General features: G+C 42.7%; 2 pseudogenes; one reads left to right on the top strand and one right to left on the bottom strand.

Annotated features, from left to right (window-relative positions):
• Positions 1–1,440: 1,440 nt before the first annotated feature.
• Positions 1,441–2,096, bottom strand: LOC101604367 (annotated as a pseudogene).
• Positions 2,097–15,758: 13,662 nt separating this feature from the next.
• On the top strand, positions 15,759–19,754 carry LOC101604661 (annotated as a pseudogene).
• Positions 19,755–23,023: the final 3,269 nt, after the last annotated feature.

Genomic DNA, 23,023 nt, shown 5'->3' on the forward strand with positions numbered 1-23,023 from the left:
TTGCACCACCACACCTGGCTGGCATTTTAAAGTTTTTGAAGCCTGAGTTTTCTAAGTATTTTCTCCCCAAAATGTACCATGGCAGGGGAGGTAGCCTGTAAGGTAAAACAAGAAAGCTTAATCTTAATTTCAAGGTGACCTGAGTTCATTTTGCATAATTATATAATGGACTGTACAGCTTATGAGTCTCTTGAAACTTACCAGAGGTCATGACAGTTCACCACATTGACACACACATCATTCTCTCATGAAGTTCATACAACCACAACTTCTTCCACACTTAGGCAAGTTACATAATTAAAGAGTGTTCCATTCTAACTTTTCAGAAACCCAAGTATTTGAAGTTGTCAAGCTTATTACAATGGGATCATTCATTCATATATTGTACGAAGCTATCCACAGAGTCAAGGATTTACGATAATCATCCCACATGAGAGCTTTTGCTCTGGGTGAAATAGACACATGGCATTTATTTAATCAGGGTCACTATTTCTCCCTCTGTGTAAGGTTTCCATCACCAAACCACTATAGTCTCATAAGGCTGAGCTTGTAGGCAGGTGTACATGGTCCTAATGTAATAGTAATTTAGAACATACTAAAAACAATTTTTAAGTTTATTTGTTTTTAAACTGCTGCATGGGGCTGGAGAGATGGCGTAGGGGTTAAGCGCTTGCCTGTGAAGCCTAAGGACCCCGGTTCGAGGCTCCGTTCCCCAGGTCCCACGTTAGCCAGATGCACAAGGGGGCGCACGCGTCTGGAGTTCGTTTGCAGAGGCTGGAAGCCCTGGCGTGCCCATTCTCTCTCTCTCCCTCTATCTGTCTTTCTCTCTGTGTCTATCGCTCTCAAATAAATAAATAAAATTTAAAAAAAAATAAATAAAGTGCTCCATGTACGATGCCATAGAAATCCACTGGGACTAGTAGGTGTTTTACAAAAGATCAGCAAGAATTATTTCTTTTCAAGTATGAATACATAGGTTAGGATATGCTACAATTCTTTAGGCACATTCAAATTCAAATAATACAAAAAACAAAAGCAGAGCCCCTTTCAACCTCACTAGCACACAGAAGAGAGATGGCAGAGGTTAAGTTCAGGAGGAATGTCAGAGACTATAAGGTCTCAGGTACGTAAACTTTAAGTGGTTCTGAACATTTTGACAAGTAGTTTTGCCAAGCAAAACAAGAACAAGCCTGGTGTGGAGTTTCGTGCCTTTAATCCCAGCACTCGGGAGACTGAGGTAGGAAGACTGCCATGAATTTGAGGCCAGCTTGGGCTACAGAGTAAGTTCCAGGTCAGCCTGGGCTAGTGTGAAACCCTGCTCCCAAAGAACTATATAACTGAGACATAGGAACACAAAGTATGTGCTCATCCCTTATCATGAATCAACCATTCCTTCCCAGCGCTCCAGAACGGTATCAATGTCCTCTGAACAACCCTAGGCTAATAGGTTGCTTCATCACTGTTGGTGACAAAATCATCTCCGTCCTCAAAGTATGAACTGATGTAGTCATTTTCCTCTTTGGCTCTTCTTCATCATATTCCTCCTGGTCTCTGGCGTCCTCGTCATCATTATCGTTGCCGTCTTTATTTTTCTGTTTGCTTCCTTCTTTCTCTGTATTTTCTTCATCGGATTTGTCACCAGCACATCTCTTTTACAATTCCTTGATTTTTTTTCAGCACATCTGCAGTGTTAGTGAGTGAATTGCCTTTGCCTATGCCTTTCGTCTTTTTGGCTTTTGGAATTGCTTTTTTGCATTTTTTCCTTGGTATCAACTCTCTTGGAAGTATTCGCCAATCTAGTATCCATTCTTCTTTGTACACCTTCATATATCTTTTGCTATACCTTTGAATATCTTACTTTTCTTCGGTGTTTCAATGAAATAAGGCATCCTTTTCACGGTTTCCCTCAACTCCTGCTTCAAAGCCAGCATGTACTCTTCGCCTTCAGCTTTCAGTGGCACTGGTTTATAATCTGCATGACGAAATAGTGGTGGTGGCTTTAATACCACATCAGGTAACTTTTCCCTTCTGCTAAAACCAATGGCCTCAATATTAAAGGTGTAGGCAGCCTGTCCTCTTCCTTTATTCCTAGCCATCAGAACTCGTTCCAGCAGAAAAGCTGGCAAATACTGCTCTGCGAGTACTGAGCACCTTGGGCAGAAGCATGCAGCGAGGTGTGGGAGGTGGGGGCTCTCCCAGCTCCAGAGCAGCGCCCTGCACATGGCCTAGACTCAGAATCTTATTTAATCTTCTTAACTCTTTCCTATTCATGAACCTACAGTAAAAAGTGCTGGGTATTTTATGAATTCAGTTTTTAAAATAATTTTCTCTGTTGTGCCCCATTACTTTTAAGAGCTGACTCAATTCCTAGGGAATTTAAAGAGCACATTTGGAAAGGTATTAAATTATATTAAATGATAGAAACTGAACAAGTATTTTGACTGAATGATGGCATAATTCATTCAGTACATATTTTCAGAATAACAATTGTGTTTACTGGGTAAAAGTTGATACAAAAAGCCTTGTTAATCATGATAATTTTAGTTTTAATATTTTTTTTTTATCTCTGTATAACTTCCAATAACTTCTTTTACCACAATTTTGGGATTTTAGAATAGTGTCTACAATGGACTGGAGATGTAACTAAGTTGGTAGAGTGCTTGCCTAACCTCACATGCATTAGCATGCAAGAGGTATGGTTTTGATCCCCAGCACCTGGGGGCAGGGGGAGACAAAAATAAGTTGTTTTAGTAGAATTATATCTATGTTGTGTGCTAATGAAGGGAGATATGGCAAATGACCAAAAGGAACATCAGAAGTTGAACCACCAGTTACAAAACAAAGTGTGAGAGATGGGAGTTAGTATAGGCAGAAGAGCTATAGCAAATCTATTTTTAAAGGAAAATCTTCTAAGCACGATGATTAATATCCATGGAAGTAAAACAGGCTGCTCCTTTTTTAGTATCATATGGTAATATGAAGATTGGTGGCATCAGAAATGAAGATCTGTGTAGAAATATTTCTCAAGGAAACAATAAGGCAACTTCTTCCTGTCCAGAAGAAAACATATTAACTTTTATGAGGCACCATGACCTATTTACATGCTGTCCTCTGTAAGGTTAGGGGCTCACTTCTGTTATTGTGACAAGGAATGCCAACATTCCTGAGTCATAATTTGGTTACAATGGTGAGAGCAATAGCTAAAACCTTAACTATAAGACTGTCTTTGAGGGTACATTCAACACTTTGTTTTCATTGTGTAAAACAAATAATTAAGAAAAACTCATTTTAGATATAACTTAGAAGTCATATGCTTGCGTAAATGCTCAAGGTCCTGGGTTCATTCCAGAAGTGGAAAAATTCTTTTAAAAAGGTCCTTTAATATTTAATTATTTATACTAAATATCTTCACAAGTTACCTATGACATTAGTAGCAATGTCCATGTCAGCCACAAAGAACTTACTTTGAGTATTGTGAGTATTGTAGGCAATATGTAGAGCAGCATGATTTCATAACTAAAGTAATCTTGTTCTCATGGATCATTCCTTGTAGAATAAAAAGACAAAGTCAACTGAATTTGATTATTTCATATTCTATTTTGAAAACACAAGTACATAATGTTACAGTTACTGTACCAGATCATCTTCTGGTTAGTGTTGCTAATGATTTAGCCATAGGGACTAAGATCTTGCTTGCCAACTCTTAAGAGCATTTTCTTTTGTTTTAGCTGGTGATAAAATATGTCAACTGAAGTAGAATTTTTCTCTTCATTTTCCTTCAGGATATATCTTCAGTGCAAAGTGAGATAATCAGTGTGAGATTTTACTGAAAGATAGATCCCTTAGTTCCTTTTGATAGTCCCTAGTTTTCATTAAAAATCTAAAGATCCTCTAAAATATTGCATTTAGAGGCCACCCTGATACTCCATAGTGAATTCCAGGTCAGCCTGGGCTAGAGTGAGACCCTACCTTGAAAAAACAAAAACAAAAATAAATAAATAAATAAAAATATTGTATTTAGGGCTGGAGAGATGGCTTAGTAGTTAAGGTGCTTGCCTGCAGAGCCTAACAACCCAAGTTTGATTTTCCAGTTCCCATGTAAAGCCAGATGCACAAAGTGGAGCATGCATCTGGAATTTGCTGGAGACCCTGGCATGCCTATTCTCTTTGTCTATTCCTTTCTATTTCTCTCTCTGTGCTTGCAAATAAATAAATAAAAATGGTTTTAAATGTTGCATTTAACTATTTCTAGAGTATGGAGAGTTTAATGAGAGAAATCTATAAAATAAACTAGCATCACAATGTCAAAGCATATTTAGCTTGATACATATTACTTTTTCTTTCTTTCTTTCTTTTTCTCCAAAATTTACTTGAATGGAAAATAGTAAAGGCGAAGCTTTCATAATACTTTAACATTCTACAGGAAGACCAGGCTAATACATGGTTTCTGACACAGGATGCTAGAAGACACATAGAATATAAAACAATAGGGAAGATGTATAAATAGTCCTAGTTTGATGCATTTCATAATGTTAAATTCCTAAGAGATAAATTAACAACCATATTAATTTGTCATTCAAGGTTGCTTATAAATCCTGACTTTTTTTTTTCTTTTAAAAAAGTAACAAATTCTGTTGAAAATGGAATCTTCAACAAAACTGGGTTCTTATGTATTCTTATATTTTCTACATGGAGAAAGGAGATTCAACACCATGGTATTTTAATTACAGTAATAAGTTTTGAGGTTTCCAAGCTTCAGTTTTCACATTGTATCCAGTAGGACTGTTTTATATTCAGATGATTATGTGGCAATTTACTTAAAAGGCAAAAGAAAAGCCTATATAGCTCTGCAAGTATTTACTGTAACATTTAATGTCTGTTCTCAATTCAGGTAGCATGTTGTTGCATGATTAAACCAACCAGGTTTCTTTTCACTGTACTTGAAAATAATTCTGTTGAAATGCTACAAAAACAATGACTATTATGTCTTGTTTTCTCTGAGGCTTATAGGTCTAGGTTTAGTAATTGCATAAGTATTGCATTCCAGTATTCTAGAGAATGACATTGAAAACCAGAAACATAAAAGGAGACAGAGGGAGGTAGGGGTGAGGGAGAGGGAAACATAAAAGGAGGAAAAACAGTGTGGGGTCAGTAGCCTTACTTCCTGCATTCCTTTCTTGCTAGCTCATTCTCTTTCAAACTATTAATGTGCTTGTAGTAAATTTCTGGGAAAACAAATTTATTGCTCAGCCCAGGTTCTGGATGGTGGTGCACATCTATAATCTAAACACTCAGAAGGCTGAGACAAAAAGATCACAAATCTGAGGCCTTAGCAATATATTATGAGACCTGGTTTTGAAAAAAGATAAAACAGGGCTGGAGGGATGGCTTAGCGGTTAAGCGCTTGCCTGTGAATCCTAAGGACCCCAGTTCGAGGCTGGATTCCCCAGGACCCACTTTAGCCAGATGCACAAGGGGGCGCACACATCTGGAGTTTGTTTGCAGTGGCTGAAGGCCCTGGCATGCCCATTCTCTCTCTCTCTCTGCTTCTTTCTCTCTCTGTCTGTTGCTCTCAAATAAGTAAATAAAAATAAATGAAAAAAATTTTTTAAAAAAGAAAAAAGATAAAACAGGTTGTAAAGGTGACTTAGAAGTTAAGGCACTTGCCTGCAAAGCCAAAGGCTCCAAATTCAATTCCCCAGGACCCATTAAGCCAGATGCACAAGATGATGCATGTGTCTGGAGTTCGTTTGTAGTGGCTGAAGGCCCTATGGTGTCCATTTTCTCTCTCAAATAAATAAATAAAAATAAGTATTTAAAAAAACAAGAAAAAAAAATCCAAAGAAACAAAACTGGGAAGAACAATTGCAGCCCTGCTTCACATTACTATGAGGTTTAAATAGCACAACATGTATGAATATACTTTGGAAAATTCTCTACAACAGAAAGCTGTCTATAGATACTATTAATAAAAGGCAAGGCTCATTTCCTAGGTTATTTCTGGAACCATATTTTTATTTTGACTATTTCAAGTAATCTCCACAACAGGCTTAGGCCCTGTAACACGTAGCGAGAACAGCTTCCTCTGTTGTGCCACGACCCCTGACCAGGAGCCAAGACCCCCGGTCACCCAGGAGTCACCTAGAGGACCGCCACAGAAGCCGAGACACTCGAATGTAAAAGCAACAGGTTTCTTTTAATGTCAAGCTTAAGCAGGGACTCAATCCACACAGACCGACACAGCAGGAGTGGGAGAGAGCCTCGACCTTCTAAAAGTAGGGGTTTATTAAGGAAAAGAGTGGGAAGGGGGCAAAAGGGTTATATCACATAGCATCTTTTAAAATGATTGGTTCCAAGAAGGCGCTCGCGGGAACATTTCTAGTTGCTCATCTCTGGTCAGCAGACTGCTTGCAGATCCTATCTTTTGCAAGGGGCCGGAGGCCCCCAGAGCTAAGTATTTCTGGAATGTCCTGTTGAGCAAGCGAGCATGAGTTTCAGAAGCAAAGGTCGGCACTTTAATCAGTTAGTTCCTTATCTGAGCCGAGCCTGGGATCCTCCTTTGTTCACAATGGTTTGTCCTACAATGGCAGTGTCATTGTTTAGTTACGTGTTATTTCTTTCTGGTCTCTCATTTCCCCCTCTCTATGTGTCTTGGGGAGCCTATCTAGGGTCCCTATTTGAGTGTTTAAATATTTCCTGTATCTATGTTGGTTGTCACTGGTTGGTAGGAGTAATTTCTTTGTACCATCAATTGGATGGTGCCTAGCCATTGTTTCATAAACTGTACCAGCTTATTTAAAATACAGGGGCCAAAAGTAAGCAATAGAAGTAGGATGAGTAGGGGTCCTAGGAGGGTGGATATCAAGGTAGTGAACCAGGGGGAGCGATTGAACCATGATTCAAACCATCCTTCTTGAAGTATGCATTCACATTGCCGCTTCTCTAATCCCTCCCTTATTTTAGTCATTGATTTTTTAATTACTCCAGAATGATCAACATAGAAGTAACATTCTTCTCCTAAAGCTTGACATAGTCCCCCTTGTTGTAGAAGGAGTAAATCTAAACCCCTTCTATTTTGAAGAACTACCTCCGCTAGGGAAGTAAGTGACTCTTGTAAATGGGAGATTGACTTTTCTAATTCTTGGATGTCTGAGTCTATTGCTATTCTGAGGTCGGTGTACTGTTGGTTCTGAGTCACTATGGAAGCTATTCCCGTTCCTGCTCCTGCAAGTCCCAAACCTAGTAGTAAACTAACGGTTAGGGCGGTAATCGGCTCTCTCTTTGTTCTGATTAAGTCTACACCCAGATAGCGGTTCATCTCTTCAGCTGAGTAGTAGGTTATTTTAGGGATTAATCGTACCTGAACACAGGAATCCTCAGCAGTGGTTAGCACGGCTGCATTAATGCAGGGTGTGAGCCCTGTATTGCAAACCCACCAAGAGTCTTCAGAGGGAATAAGATAGGAGGAAGAGGCATTGAGAAAAATGGTCTGATCACATAAAGGAGAGGGAATTGAGTTAGATTGGTCACCAGTGACACATAGTCCTTGTCCGGATACCTGTTGGAGGATAAGTTTTATATTTCTTGGCTGTTGCCATCTGCATTTGTTCATATCTGATGATACATTATATGAATCAGAGACTGCGACCCCTTCATAAGATGGGGGCCTCGCATTATAGCATAACCAACAGGATTCGGTGAGATCAGGTCTAGAGGAGTTAAGGAAATGATAGGTAGAGTCTAAGAGTGAGAGAAGAGGGTTGTGTTCTTCTTCTTGCATTAAATCCCTGCTAGGGTTTCTTTCTATGTCTTCTGCAGGCCTCCCTGGAGGTTTTTGTGTTGTCATTTTATAGGCTTGTGATGGGGGGGGATGGGACTTTGAAGGAGGTAGGGTCCTGGTGCTATTATGTGGGGCAAGGGGTTTGACTGGTGTGGTTTGAGTTAAAGCATTATTGGGCCCTATAGCCTGGGGTGGCTGTAGGGGTGTAATTTTTAAGAGAATGGTGAACAGGACTCCATTGTTATATCCTGACTGGTAGAGTCGCAATCCCCAAGTAATCCCTGCATCCCATTTTGTCTCCTTTTTTCCTGCTTCAGTAAAGGAAACGACAATGGGATTACATGTAGGTTGCCTCGGGGTACATTGAGTGGCCTTGCTCCTTCGGATCTTAATGAGGCTCGAGGGGGATGGCTTTACCCAAGAACAAGTCCCAGTTTGTTCACATCCCCATGCTTTACAATAAAAATCTGCTTCTCCCCCACATTTTGAGATTTTCCTCCTATCTGTGGGGACTGGACATACATAAAAGCAGGTGCACTGTAAGGTTTGCATGGCAGTATGAGTTCCACATCCTGGGATTCCTATCCTGCCTTGGTGATGGGGGTCCTGTTTAAAAAGGGCACATAAGTCTAGAGTCAGATTGGGCCACCAAGTTCCAGGGGGATGTGTTTCCCAAGTTTGCATTACCACCTGTTTGGAACTAGGGGTGATGATCTGCCAGAAAATGTTATGTGGGAGATGAGGGTTTCTAGCAGCCCAGCAAACCTGGCTATTAATTAAGCAAACAGTAAGTAACAGTATCAGTACTTGTTTCAATTTGGGTCTTTCCGGTGGAGGCAGAGCTTCAGTGGGTCCTCTGGGTCGGGATGGCTCGTCCATGTGTCTCCAGCTTGCCAGGGAAGCGGCTTTACGTGGGTCCAATGGATCCATGAAGTGTTGCCATCTACCTTTATGGCTGTGGGAGTGGTCATCAGCACGATGTAGGGGCCTTTCCATCTGGGTTCTAAGGACCTCCGTTGGTATCTTCTGACAAGTACTTTGTCTCCTGGTTGGAACCTGTGGGGTTTTGGGGGAGCAACAGTCTCATATACAGCCCTTAAATGTGGCCAGATCTCTTTGTGAGTGAGCTGTAAACACTTTAATGAGCAAATTAGGTCCTGGTCATCCATTTGTTCTAGAAGGTCAATTTGGAGGCTTGGGATAATAGGAGGCGGCACTCCAAACATTATCTCAAAAGGGGTCAGACACATATGATATGGAGAGTTCCGAACTTGGAACAAAGCAAAAGGAAGGAGAGACACCCAGTCACCGCCGGTCTCTAAAGCTAATTTAGTCAAGGTCTCTTTTAGAGTTCTATTCATTCTTTCTACCTGTCCTGAACTCTGAGGGCGATAAGCACAGTGCAACTTCCAATTGGCCCCCAGTGCAGTGGCTATTCCCTGACTTACCTGAGATATGAAAGCTGGTCCGTTGTCTGAACCTAGAGAGATTGGGAAGCCATACCTGGGCAATATCTCTTCTAGTATCTTCTTAGCAACCACCTGCGCAGTCTCTGTTTTTGTAGGGAAGGCTTCAATCCAGCCTGAAAATGTATCTATAAATACTAGGAAATACTTATATGCTGTTTTTCCAGTCCTAATTTCAGTAAAGTCTAGTTCCCAATAGGCTCCTGGTCTGGTTCCTCTCAGTCTGGTTCATGGATTGGAGGGAAGAGCTGTAGCATTAGTCATACAACAAGGCTGGCAATTAGATACAATTTGCTCAATGATCTGACTGGCATTTTTTATTTTGAGGTGGGAGTTATGCAGTAACTCCTGCATCCGCTTGATTCCTAGATGGGAAGAATGGTGGATCTTTTTTAGAATTCTCTGTCCCAATCTTTGAGGTAGAATCAGGCGGCCATCCTCTGTTTTCCACCAGTCATCAGACTGTTGGGCTCCTTTTAATTGTTTAATCCATGTTAAGTCTTCTGAGGTGTATTTTGGAACATGTGGAAGTTTTCTGCCTCCGGGGTCTACCAGGACAGGGGCTATCCTAGTTGCCAGGGCCACACGTTTGGCTGTCTGGTCAGCTAAGTTGTTTCCTTGGGGAATTAGTCCGTCCCCTTTTTGGTGTCCTGAACAGTGAATGATAGCCACCTGTGTAGGGCCCCAGAGGGCTTGGAGCAGATCTAGGATCTCTTGCTTGTTTTTAATGGTTTTTCCTTCAGCTGTCAAGAGCCCCCTCTCTCTGTATATTGCTCCATGGACATGTGCCATAGCAAATGCGTAACGGCTGTCCGTATATATGTTTAGTTTTTTATTAGCCCCTAGTTGTAAGGCTTTGGTGAGGGCTACAAGTTCTGCCTTTTGGGCTGATGTGCCTGCTGGAAGAGACTCTGCCCAAATGACATCTGTCCCCGATGTGACTGAGGCCCCCGCGTACCTGTGTCCATCCTGGATGAAGCTGCTGCCATCTGTAAACCAGGTTACTTCAGCGTCTTTGAGGGGGGTGTCCTTGAGATCTGGCCTTACGCTGTACACGTGAGCCAGTATCTCCACACAGTCATGGAGAGGCATCTCCAAGTCCGGATCAGGCAACAGAGTGGCGGGGTTCAGAGTAATGGAAAGTCTGGAAAGTTATTCTGGCTGGATTCAGGAGCAGAGTCTGATAGTGGACCATGCGGGCGTTGCTGAGCCAGCGGTCTGGCACTTGCTTTAGCACTCCCTCAATGGCATGAGGGGTGGCAACCGTAAGGTTTTGCCCCAAAGTTGCTTGTCTGCATCCTTGACTAGAAGGGCTGTGGCAGCTATAATCCTCAGACATGGGGGCCACCCTGCTGCTACAGTGTCCAGTTTCTTTGACAAGTAGGCAACAGGGCGCCGCCAGGGTCCTAAGCTTTGGGCGAGGACTCCCTTTGCTATCCCATTATGTTCATCTATGAAGAGCATAAATGGCTTAGTCACATCAGGGAGGCTTAGGGCCGGGGCTTCTAGAAGGTGTACCTTTAAGTCATCAAAAGCTTGTTGTTGATGATCTGTCCATTGGAAAGGCTGGTTTTCCTTGGTGGCTTCATATAGAGGTTTTGCCAGTTCCGCGAATCCAGGGATCCACAGACGGCAGAAGCCTGCTGTGCCAAGGAATTCTCTAACTTGCCTGGGTGAGGTTGGTGTTGGGATCCGGAGAACAGTCTCTTTCCGGGCATCTGACAGCCAGCGTTGCCCATCCCGGAGGATGTATCCTAGGTATGTCACCCGCTGCTTGCAGATCTGGGCCTTTTTAGCAGAGGCCCGGTATCCCAGATTGCCCAACGTCTGTAGGAGGTCTCTGGTTCCCGCCAGGCATATCTCTTGGCTGACTGCTCCTATTAAAAGATCATCCACATATTGTAACAGAGTAAGTCCTGGGTTACGTACCCAGAAGTTTGAGAGATCTTCATGTAAAGCCTCATCGAATATTGTAGGAGAGTTTTTGAATCCTTGAGGCAGCCGAGTCCAGGTGAGTTGGCCGTTGATTCCAATGTCTGGATCATGCCATTCAAAAGCAAAGTATGGTTGGCTCTGTGGGGCTAAGGGTAGGCTAAAGAACGCATCTTTTAAGTCCAGGACAGTATACCAAATGAGCTGAGGTGTTAGGCTTCCCAACAAAGTATAAGGATTAGGAACTGTTGGGTGGATATCCATTGTTCTTTTATTTATTTCCCTCAGATCCTGGACTGGGCGGTAGTCGTTTGAGTTAGGCTTTGTCACTGGTAGGAGGGGAGTGTTCCAAGCTGACTGGACTGGCTTTAGGACCCCCAACTGGAGAAGCTGTCTGATGTGGGGGGTGATCCCCTGTTTGGCCTCCATTGGCATTGGGTATTGTCGTACCCTAACTGGTGTGGCTCCGGGTTTTAGTTCCACCAGTATGGGGGGCCTGTGTTGTGCATATCCCATCCCACCAGTTTCTGCCCAAGCTTGCGGATATCCCATCAACCAGGAAGAATCTAAAAGTTCCCCCTCCTTTGCATGTTTTTGGAAAAGCCTGTATTCTTCTGTTAGATTGGTAGTTATAAGAATTTGGGCTATTGTAGCCTTTAATTTGGGTGAAGATCCACCCATGGCAGAAACTTGTGCCCCCTGTTCTGAAAAGGATATCTGGGCTTTCATTTTAGATAACAAGTCACGTCCCAACAATGGATATGGACATTCAGGTATGACCAGGAAGGAATGGGTCACCTGGTTGGTGCCTAAATTAACAGTCCTCCTAGTTGTCCATTGGTAAGGTTTGGTGCCTGTGGCTCCCTGGACCCAGGTAGTTTTCTTTGTCATGGGCCCCTCTGCTTGTTATAGTACCGAATTCTCTGCCCCAGTGTCCACCATAAAAGTTATTTTCTTCCCCTCCACATCAAAGGTTAGCCTGGGCTCAGGGAGGGGAACTGAGCCCTGTCCCCCTCAGTTACTGTCTTCTTTACTGGCTGCCAGGATATTAGTCCGTTGTTTATTTTTGGGACAATCTCGGACCCAATGTCCTTCCTCCTTACAGTATGCACATTGATTCTTTCTTACCTTAGATTTTGTTCCTTTATTGTCTCCCTTCCAATGGGGTCTCCTCATGCAAGTGGTGTCCTGGGTGGTGAGATTTCCAGTGGCAGCCAGAATTTCCTTAAGATTTTGACGATGCTTGGTCTGTTGTAGTTCTAAGATCTTAGTTAAATTTCTTTCCTGTCTCCTTTCTCGTTTAATTTTTTTTCCTCTATGCTTTCTCTTTTATCAAAGACCTTTTCCGCCACTGCTACTAAGTCCCTAATATTTTTCTCTCCTAACCTTTCTAATGACTGTAACTTTTTCTTAATATCAGGGGCGGCCTGATTAGTAAAAGCAAACATGACAGTGGTAGCCGCTTCCCCTGACTCAGGCTCATATGGAGTGTATCTACGGAAGGCTTCTTGGAGTCTTTCTAGGCATGCGGCTGGACTCTCATCTGGTCCCTGTCTGACATCATATACCTTGGACATATTGGCAGGCTTTCTTGCTGCTGCCCTGAGACCCGCTAACAGAGTCCGGCGATAGATCAGGAGTCTCTCCCTACCTTGTGCCGTATTGTAGTCCCAGGTGGGGCGGGTAGTCGGGAAACTGCCGTTTATTATGGCAGGGTCAGTGGTGGGATCTCCTGTAGGCCCTGGAACGAGTTTGCGGGCACTTTCAATGATCCTGCCTTGCTCCTCAGTGGTGAACAAAACCTGTAGGAGCTGCTGACAATCATCTCAGGTGGGCTGGTGGGTAAAGAGCACAGTTTCTAACAGATTAGTCAGTCCCCTAGGATTCTCAGAGAAGGGAGCATTCTGAGAATGCCAGTTGTACAGGTCACTGGTGGCAAAAGGCCAATAGTGAAAGGGCTGATTCCCATCCGCATCAATGGGTCCAGCAGGGTGGAGCGGTAGAGCCACTGTCTGGTCAGGGTAGCTGCCCTCCAGCTCCGTGTAGCCTGAGCTGGTCCCTGTGGATTTGGAGGCAGGCTGGCTGGGGCTGGGGCCTCTAATGGAGGTTAGGGAGGAGTAGGGTTGGGAGGAGGTACATAGGGGGGAGGGAAGATGTCGATTTCCTCGTTTCCTCCTGTGAGGATGGGGGCCGTCACCTCTGCAGTGGGTTTGGTATCTCTTTTAGGGGAGGCGGCCAACACCTGTGAAGAAAGCGGTAGGGGAGGAAGGAAGGGCTTTATCCAAGGAAGAAGTTCTTCTATCAAATTTCTCCAGGTCGCAATATAAGGAATTTGGTCAGGGTGTCCACTCCTAGGACGAAAAACAATTTTTTCAACTTCTAATATTGTATTCAGGTGAAAAGTTCCCTCTGGTGGCCATCCTACATTAAAGGTGGGCCACTCAGAGGTACAGAGCGTGATCCATTTGCCTTTCTTAACAGCTATTCTGTTCTCTCGGGCGACACTTTTGACATCCTTCCAGTGTGCCAGACAGAGTCCTAGAGGAGAAGGTGTCTGTCCCACGTTATAAACGTCCAGGGAAAAGCGTCCGTAGGATCAGGGTGAACATAACACACAGACATACAAGTACAACACAAACACAGAGGGCCCAATAGAGAGCTATGTGCACTTCAGAGCTAAATTCAAATCCGTGATGGCCAAATGAGTCTGTGTCCTTAAGAGACAGCTCAACAATACCAAACACGATACAAATGGGAGCTGGTCTCCCCAAATCCGTGATGGCCAAATGAGTCTGTGTCCTTAAGGGACGGCTCAACAATACCAAACACGGTACGAATGGGAGCTGGTCTCCTCAGTAGGTTGGCTCTGTCCTCCAGGACAGGGTCCCTACTCAAATGAGGGGGCAAGACATCTCAAGCCTCCTCCAGGTCTGCCCTTATGGTGCGTCCACCAGGGACATAAGACCTGTCCAAAATTACAGGACTACAAATGCCATGAATGCGGCTTGCCAGCAAACTGAAAGTAAAAGGGAAGAAAAAGAAAAGGAAAAAGAGCGCTCAGTTACTCACCCGGCCGGTCAGAGAAGAAACCTTCGGGGTCTTGGGTTCCTTGGGGGTCTCTAGGGATCCCGGACGAGCCCCCAAGATGTTGTGCCACGACCCCTGACCAGGAGCCAAGACCCCTGGTCACCCAGGAGTCACCTAGAGGACCGCCACAGAAGCCGAGACACTCGAATGTAAAAGCAACAGGTTTCTTTTAATGTCAAGCTTAAGCAGGGACTCAATCCACACAGACCGACACAGCAGGAGTGGGAGAGAGCCTCAACCTTCTAAAAGTAGGGGTTTATTAAGGAAAAGAGTGGGAAGGGGGCAAAAGGGTTATATCACATAGCATCTTTTAAAATGATTGGTTCCAAGAAGGCGCTCGTGGGAACATTTCTAGTTGCTCATCTCTGGTCAGCAGACTGCTTGCAGATCCTATCTTTTGCAAGGGGCCGGAGGCCCCCAGAGCTAAGTATTTCTGGAATGTCCTGTTGAGCAAGCGAGCATGAGTTTCAGAAGCAAAGGTCGGCACTTTAATCAGTTAGTTCCTTATCTGAGCCGAGCCCGGGATCCTCCTTTGTTCACAATGGTTTGTCCTACAATGGCAGTGTCATTGTTTAATTAGTTACGTGTTATTTCTTTCTGGTCTCTCATCCTCATCTCCTGAGAAACTTTCTCAATACTCTAGTGCATGAGAATACAGCCGGAGCAAAACATCTCTGAGTAACATCTGTGGTAAAGTAGCAAAAAAAATTACTGAAGATCTAATAGCTTATTGGGAAAAGTGAATTTATTTCACAAGGTTGGAAAAGACCAAGAAAGCTAATTCATCTGGTTCAATGTCTACTTATACAAATCCCATTTATTTTGAGCTGGGCGTGATTGCGCATGCCTTTAATCCCAGCCCTCGGGAGGGGGGGAACGGGGGGGGGGGGAAGCAGAGGTAGCAGGAGGCCACCCTGAGACTACAGAGTTAATTCCAGGTCAGCCTGGATCAGGGTGAGACCCTACCTCGAAAAAAAAAAAAAAATCCCATTTTGAATGTTTACAGCCCTGGATATCAAATAATTATGGTCCCTTTGTCTCATAGCTGAGAACTTAATGTGTGTCCCTCATTGAGTTCAAATTCTGAAACATCACATTTAAATTTCAAAACAAACATGAGGATTTAAGCTTTTTTGTTTGTTTGTTTGTTTTCCCTTGAAGCAGGGTCTCATTCTGACCCAGGCTGACCTGGAATTCACTATGTAGCCTCAGGGTGGCCTAGAACTCATGGCAATCCTCTTACCTCTGCCTCCCAAGTTCTGGGATCAAAAGTATGTGCCACTAGGGCCTGGGTATGCATATTTTTTAAAGTGTCAGGATCTGAATCCAAATCCACTCTGGCATTACCTTGCTCTAGCTTTCCAGGCATCTTCTGCTGCCAGCTCTTCTCAACCACCAGGACAGTGGCACTCAGCTCAGGGCTCTGAACATCAGCTATTGACTGACTAGGTCAGTGTCCTTTCCTTCCTCACTTCTTTCCTGTTTTCTGTGGCATGTCAGAAGGCAGTGTTTCTCCTCATGACCTGTTGGTGGCACCATTCAGGAAGGTAGCTGTGTCCAGTCTAGTACTCATTGAATGCTTTTTAGGGATTAGTAGAGTTTCTGTGAAAGTGTGCAGATTCAATAAAGTGAAAGATGAAAGAAAAGAGGTAATGTGAGGAGAATGAGAACTGTGAATGTATTTAGAGAAAATTAAGTGCCCTTAAAGTGTCAAGAACTGTGCTAGGTACTGAAACAAAACCATGAACAAAAAGGGTAGTTGTCAGAGTTGAGGCAGGGCAATTGCTAATAACAGAGACCACAATTAGCTGTTACTCCAGGTTGAATATAACGTCCAAGAACACAGACTTGGAAAACCATGCATAAGATTGGAGCCAGGACCCTCTCCTCAAAGCCACTTGTGATATATATATATCCCATGAAAGAACAGGGCTGGAGCTGGCGCTGAAAGTGGAACTGTGTGTAGTATAATGAAGCAGCCAGCGAATCTGGGAGCCTAAACCCTTGTGAAGCCAGAGACCGTAAGTCTGAATGGTCTCCTTATCAAAAAAACCATTGATGTACCAAAACCATCAGCCCCCAAAGTGTGGGTGCAGAGGTCTGTATCCACAAACACCAGCACCATTCACTTCTTTGCATCCTGGCAGGAGGAAGAGGAGTTCAGGAAGTACCCTGAGGAGGAGCTAGACAAGGAGGCTTGTAATGGGGCTCCAATACAAGAGTACAAAGTACAGGAGGACCTGTACCTTGAACCCTTTGTGGTCATGAGGCTGTGAGCCTTGCTGTCTTACCCGTCCTGGCAGATGGACTGTCTGTGTCCAAGGGCCCTGCTCTCTTGTCAGTCTCTGAGAACACTGTAATGCTGAGTCCTCTGCTCTGACACTGCAAGTATCAAGGACAGTGCCGCTGGCTTAGTCCCCAGGGCCATCTTCGCTGGGGCCCTTGGCTAGCTCTACCTGTGTTTCATCTCTTTCTGACCAGAAAACCAGTTCTTCCTTCCTGTTGTCCTCTCCTTCCGACAAGTTGACTGACCTGTTATCTAGTGGCTGATCTCCACCCTCTTCAGGACAAATCCTTTCACCAGCCTGGTGAAGTCCCTGTCAACAGGGCGGAAATGCTGGTCAAGTCCCTGTTCACCACCCTTCCCAAAAGGAATCAGACCTAAAACTGCATCACTCCAGGCTGAGTCCCTGCAGCTAGGGACACAGGTAGAGATCCTTTTTTTTTTTTTTTTGGTGGTGCATGTTATTATTTTATTTTTAAATTTTTATTAGCATTTTCCATGATTATAAAAAAAATCCCATGTTAATTCCCTTTGAAATTCCATTCTCCATCATATTACCTCCCCATCACAATCATTGTACTTACATATATACAATATCAACCTATTAAGTACCCTCCTCCCTTCCTTTCACAGGTAGAGATTCTTAAACCTCACCTTCTTTCCCACTAACATTTCCCTCTGAAAATGGAAGATGCTAAACATGCCTTTCAGAAGTCTCTATGAGCCTTTCCAGCTCCTTGGTAAAATAATCTGGGGAAAGAAAGTAGTAGCCATGGGCTCACAGACTTCTCTTCAAGGGCTTGGCTTCTCCAACCTGTCCAGCTTGAGCAGTCACTTGGACAGCAGTCACAGCTACAGCATCCAGAAAGAGGCAACTACCCCCAGCCTGCCCAAGAACCTGTCAGAAAGGTAGGAAAGAAAGGTTCCTAGGAGAGCAGTGTGAAAGATTTAGGCCTGAAAACAAATTCTCTTGATCGTAAGAAATATTCTTTTTTAGAGGGTGAAGAGTTCTGTGAATTGTACACTGAGGACTTTGAACTGAGTCTGAAGGCAAGAGGACACTTGATAAGCCCCTAGATGTCCTCCTCCAGCCAGAAGTGCTGGTGGGGATCTTCACAGTGAGGATGAGGGGCGAGGCCACACAGCATTGGGATTGACTGTAGAAGATGCTGGGCTTCTCAATACTGCCATTGCATATCTCATCCTCAACTGTATGAGACAGCTCTTCCTGGGCTTTGGCCTGGGGTTCATGACTATGGTTTGTATGATTTGTCTTTTTTAAATATCATTAAGAGAATGAATGCACCAGGGTCTTTAGCCACTGTAAACAAACTCCAGTCACATGTATCACCTTATGCATCTGGCTTTACATGAGTACTGGGGAACTGAACCTAGGTCTATAGGCTTCAGAGACAAGTGACTTAACTGCTAAGCCATCTCTTCAGCCCTGATTTGGTTTTTTACACCACCAAGTGCTCACAAATATCATGTCACATAAAACTGTAACTGGAACACGAGGTCTTTGGACATCAAAGACCCCAGAACACTGAAGGGATGGGTAAATGAGATAACAACTATCCAAAAACTTATCATGTGACTTTGACCCATTCTTTGGCTTGATGGTGGAACCTTAAGACTTTCTAATGCCAATAAAAGCTTATTCAAGAGTGTTACAGTCACGTTTGTTGCTAGCAGAAATCACCTGACCAAGAGCAGCTTTGGGGAAAAAAGGATTTATTTTGGCTTACAGACTTGAGGGGAAGCTTCATGATGGCAAGGGAAAACAATGGCATGAGCAGTGGGTGGACATCATCCCTGGCCAACATAAGATGGACAAATAGCAACAGAAAAGTTGAACACCTAAGTTTATGGGGAACCTCTGAATCAAACCACCTCAAAGAGAGCAACAATGATAACAATGCAGATGATCACGTATACCAGGTAGCAAGATTTATCTTGTGCCTAAAAATTTGGCTGCCAAAGGAATCTGGAATAAAAACTACCCCATTTGTACTGAGATTGGTGGACATTACATCTAAGGCCCAAACTGAGCAGTCTTCTGAATAGGACCTTCCAGCTGAGGAGGAGCCTGGAAGCAGGGACCGTAAAAAGACATCCTAGCCTCAAGCGGTAACAGGGTCAAGCCCGCAAGAACAGATACTGTATCTGTTTTGGAAAACTGGCTGAGAAAAGAGGAGTGGTTTAGGAGGCTTATTCTACTATCTAAACTGGAAATGGATCTCCAGAAGTAAATCAGGACTTTTGCCCAACCAAAGCAGACACAGCAGTTCCTCTGAGTACTTGGACCATGGCTGAAGCAGCAGTAAAGGCAGTGTGGAGGAGAACATGTCCAGCAAGCTGATGGGCAGTGTGCAGCAGAAGTTGCTTCTGGACTACAGTATATACCTGGACCAGTGGTGCACCAGGACAACTGAAGCCCCCACAGAGTGCAGTCCTACCCCTGTAAAGAAATTGCCAGAGGCTCCATCCTTTGGCAAGAAATAACAGGAAATCTGAGTCTTGCTTGAAAGAATATTTTGGTAATTCTTATGTGAAAAATACTGATATGATCTGGTGTCTAAGAAAATCCAAATGAAACTAACTTAGTAAAATGTAGCTTCCCTACTTTATGAATGAACTGACTTTGACAGAACTTGGCTGTGCCAAAAATATTTCAGGCCTTCAAGTCTTATGTTGATCACCAAGGACTGGATTAACTTGGAAAAGTCTTAAAATGGGCCCTTTCTGATAATTCTTGAGACCAAAATGAATTTGATAAAACTAGGAAAAAGAGCCTTTTGTAGAAGCCCTGAAAGTTGGAGAAACTGGCAAAGAAGGTTGTAGGCCCAGGACATACTGTCTGACTGACAGCAATGAGTTATCCTTCAGGGTCCAGTCCATTGATGAAGATGATGTACCAGAGTCCAGTGCTGGAGATAAACAGCTGCTCCCATGAGCTGAAGGGTATATTGGAGGTAATCAAACAAGAGGTTTGTTGATAAAATAACTAAGTCAAAATAGTTCCAAAAAGCAACAGAGACATTATATTATATTATATTATATTATATTATATTATATTATATTATATTATATTATATTATATTATATTATGACATTATATTAATAAACAGAGTTCATTAAAAAGAAAATCCAAGAAGTCTCTAATACACCCCTGCTGCTAACTGTAGAAATACAAAAATGTTGACAAATCCAAGTGTTTGGATTACCTGTTGCAAAGCTTTGATAGGCAAGGGAGACTAAATAATTACCAAAGTTGACCCAGAAGTTACAAGGGGATCATATGTGGCTTTTCAAGTATACATTTTGTGGCAGCAAATGAGCACATTCTGAGCAAAGCTATACAACTGGAAGGCTTGCCCTTGCTGCCTCTGTTCCTTCAGTTTTTTCTAAGGCACTTGGTACAAAATGGAACTTTTTTTTTTTTTCACTCTGTATTTTGTACACATGATTATAGTCCTCTATACTTCAAGAATGTCAATGTAGTAACCTATGAGCAGAATTTTGTGAGCCATTTCACTGGTAGTAAAATAGGCATAGCATTTTTTTATATTAAATTGTGTATTTTGGAAGTGCGTAGCCATCGAGTACACACAAATAGTTTCAGCTGCAGTGGGGGCCAGTGAGATTTATGTGAACATTATACAAAACCATGAATAAGATCAAAAGATCCATCCCAAGCATTTTACCAATGAGGTACAATCACCTTGCTTCTAACAAATCCTTATTGTTTTCCTGATACATGAGCATATGTGACAATATCAAACACTGTTCCTCCCTAGCAGATGAGGTGGGGCCAGAAAACCAGAGTCACGGTCTTTCCATCTGGCATTTCTGTGTGCTCCAGGAAGTTTCATGTAGGATACAGAGAATATTGTTAATATAATTGATCTGGGAGTTTTATGGGCAGTTAGTTTCCTTTTCTGATAGCCAAAATAAAAATTGTTCTTTAATTTCTAGTCAAGACAAAGTTTGCTTAACAACAACTGCATCTTAGTATAGATGTGTGACATTTCTTTAATGTTGCCAATTTAATTTTGTACATTTGTGTCAGAACATTTAATTTACAAATTTGAGGGCTCATGGTATAACATGCTCTGAGAGATAAACTAAATACAATTTTTTTTTATGTTTAAAGCTTCATTTAGGGCTGAAGGGATGGCTTAGCAGTTAAAGCTGTTGCCTACAAAGCCAAAGGACCTAGGTTCAATTCCCCAGGACCCATGTAAGCCAGATGCACAAGGTAGTACATGCATCTGGAGTTCGTTTACAGTGGTTGAAGGCCCTAGAGCACCCACTTCCTTTCTCTGTCACTCACTCTCCCTCTCTCTCCCTCTCCCTCTTTCTGTCTGTCAAATAAACAAATAAAAATAAAATACATAAAAAGCTTCATTTAATGTCAAAATTACCTTGGATAACTTGATAATTCACCATTTGTGGATAAAGCTAATAGTGTTTTTTTAAAATAGCACTTTGCCTGACTCTAAATTTAAAGAAATCAATATATTTAAAAGGTTTATTTGAATACTTATTTGATTTTACTTGCACCACTAAAACTTTTTTTTTAAAAAAATATAGGCCTGGAGCATTAAGGAATGCTAAGCAGCTTTGCACAGATCCCAGTTGAGCAGGCCATAGCCTCCTCCCTGAACTCAACCAAAATCAAATTGTAGCCATTATAGCCGGGCGTGGTGGCGCACGCCTTTAATCCCAGCACTCGGGAGGCAGAGGTAGGAGGATTGCCATGAGTTCAAGGCCACCCTGAGATGACAGAGTAAATTCCAGGTCAGCCTGGACCAGAGTGAGACCCTACCTCGAAAAACAAAAAAAACATAAAACAAAACAAAAAAAAAATTGTAGCCATTGCCCCCCTTTAGAGCAAGAAGGACCAGGCCACTAGACAAGGCCCCCAAAGAGCATGTAATAGCTCCTACCCCCACTCTAACCTAGATGGGCAGTCTTTCTGGAGTAAACAGGACCAACCCAGTCATCACAGACCTCTACTCTGGAATCAAATAGACTACCTGGAATAGTCTAGGCCCAGACCCAGTGATTTTACAATTATGTCTATTACTGGAGCAGTCCTGGCCCCAGCCAACCCTGTGTCCCCCCAGGGGGCATGTCATTGCCACACTCTCAGCAAGATAAAGTGATTGTAGATGGGCCAATCCCAACACAAAACACATGACAGGAAAAAAAAGGCAAGGTATTTCCAGCAAAAATGCATAGTCCCATAATTGAAGTCCCCAGTGAGAACTATTTAAAGAAAACTCCAGATAAAAAATTCCAAACAAAATTATGATAACCATACACAATAAACTTAAACAGGACATGAACAAAAGACATGCAAGAGAATCAACTGAAAGAACTCAATGAATTCAAACAGTGCATGAAGAAATGCCTGGATGAACTCCAAGGCAGCAACACAATCAATGAGAAAGTCAAAGAAAGAGAAGAAAACTTACTGTACAAAAATGAAGTAAACCAATTAAGAGGCTCCCAGGTGTGGTGGCACACACCTTTAATCTCAGCACTCAGGGGAAGCAGAGGTAGGAGAATCACCATGAGTTAGAAGCCTGAGACTATATAGTGATGTCCTCCAGGCCAGCCTGGGCTAGAGGGAGACCCTACCTCAGAAAACAAATAAACAAAAAGGTTCCCAGGAGAGCCATACAAATAGAATAGATCACATGGAAGATAGGATATCAGAACCTGAGGACAAGGCAGAGGAAATAGATTGGAAAGCCAAAATCAATATCAAGTTAAAAAACTATATGCTAGGCTGGAGAGATGTTCAGCAGTTAAAGCTGCTTGCTTGCAAATCATGACTTCCTGTGTTCAATTCCCAAGTACATAAAGCTAGATGCACAAAGTGGCAAATGCATCTATAGTTTGTTTGCAGTGGTAGGGGGCCCTGGAGCACCTATTCTTTCTTATTCTTATTTTCTGTTATAAATAAGCAATATTTTTAAAAGTATGACCAGACCATAAGTGAAATGTAGGGTACCTTAAAAAGATCAAATGTTCATATCATGGGCATGTAGGAAGAGGAAGAATTTCAGATCAAGGGCATAGAAATATCTTCAAAAAAAAAAAAAACTATAGAAGAAAAAATCCCAAACCTACAAAAGAGAAACTCATTTAGGTACCAGAGACATACAGGATACCAAACAAATTGGACCAGAAAGGAAATTCCACATGTCACATTATAGTCAAAACACTAAACACAGAAAACAAAGAAAAAGTACTAAAAGCTATAAAAGAAAAGTAGTTCATCACTTTATAAAAGTAGACCCATCAGAATAATATCCAATTTGTCAACATATCTGACTTCAAGATACTACAAAGCCACAGTAATAAAAATAGCATGGAAACTGGCACAAAAGCAGTCAGATAGATAATTGGAACAGAATAGAAGATATCTAAGTCTAAGTGCAAATAACTATAGGTACCTGA

Source organism: Jaculus jaculus, chromosome 10 (assembly GCF_020740685.1).
Source record: "Jaculus jaculus isolate mJacJac1 chromosome 10, mJacJac1.mat.Y.cur, whole genome shotgun sequence".
NCBI classification, from domain to species: Eukaryota; Metazoa; Chordata; class Mammalia; order Rodentia; family Dipodidae; genus Jaculus; species Jaculus jaculus.